Here is a 911-nt window from a genome sequence, read left to right as displayed (position 1 = left end):
CAAATGAAAATTAATAACATTATATCGATCTGCATAATACATCACTCTACATAAAACTGCATGATATGCTAATAATTGTTTTTAACTTTCCAAGGTCGATTTCACTGCATTCAGTATTACTTGTACTTGCATATATTAGAATTTTATAAATAGTCTTTGGTGTACGGGAACCAGCTTAGTTAAAACGACCTTGGATCTTGTCTTCTACGAAGATTGTTCACTGGACTCTTCTAAGTATTTATCATTTTGATTATATCTCCTTTTTCCTCCCTAAAACGTCTGCACATAAACTGCCACGGATCGATAGTGTTTATCCGTTTTAGCACATAATGTGTTACTTCTAGATACCGTACAATGCCACTAACCCATTAACGTCATATTACATTATACCGGAGTCGACGAAATTGCCTGCTAGAATGGCCAGAAAACAATTGTGTGTGTGTTACCCGGATGTGGGCACTACGTAATTACAAAGCTGTCGACCAATTGGCTCCGCTTCCTGCACGGCAGCTGCACCTGTCCTGGCAATAAATGGAACCAATTCCACGTTCAGGGCTGCTAACCGCTCAAACAGTGTGCTACTGTGATCACTGTTCCGAGGAAAATTCACACAGACTCCCGCCCCAGCGTGTGGAGAATGCTCCTCACGTCCCTCAACGGAATGGGTGTCTTGGAATGGCAGTGCTTCTGACAGTAATGTCTGTGGAGAGTGGTATCCTCAGACACGGCGGAACAAGGAGGGGTCTAGTTGGGTAGTAAATCTAAAGGCAGATTTGAATTTTACGGGGGAGCATACCCTCGAACCCACTAGAAATTTTGATGTGCGCCCTCGATTTCAGTTAGCCCTTCTCCTCCCCATGTAAACTTGCCTCCACCGTGCCTAATCCTGCATATATATTGAGCAACAAAAG

The sequence above is a fragment of the Gigantopelta aegis genome, chromosome 6 (assembly GCF_016097555.1).
Source record: "Gigantopelta aegis isolate Gae_Host chromosome 6, Gae_host_genome, whole genome shotgun sequence".
NCBI lineage: Eukaryota > Metazoa > Mollusca > Gastropoda > Neomphalida > Peltospiridae > Gigantopelta > Gigantopelta aegis.
This window is presented reverse-complemented; position numbering follows the sequence as displayed.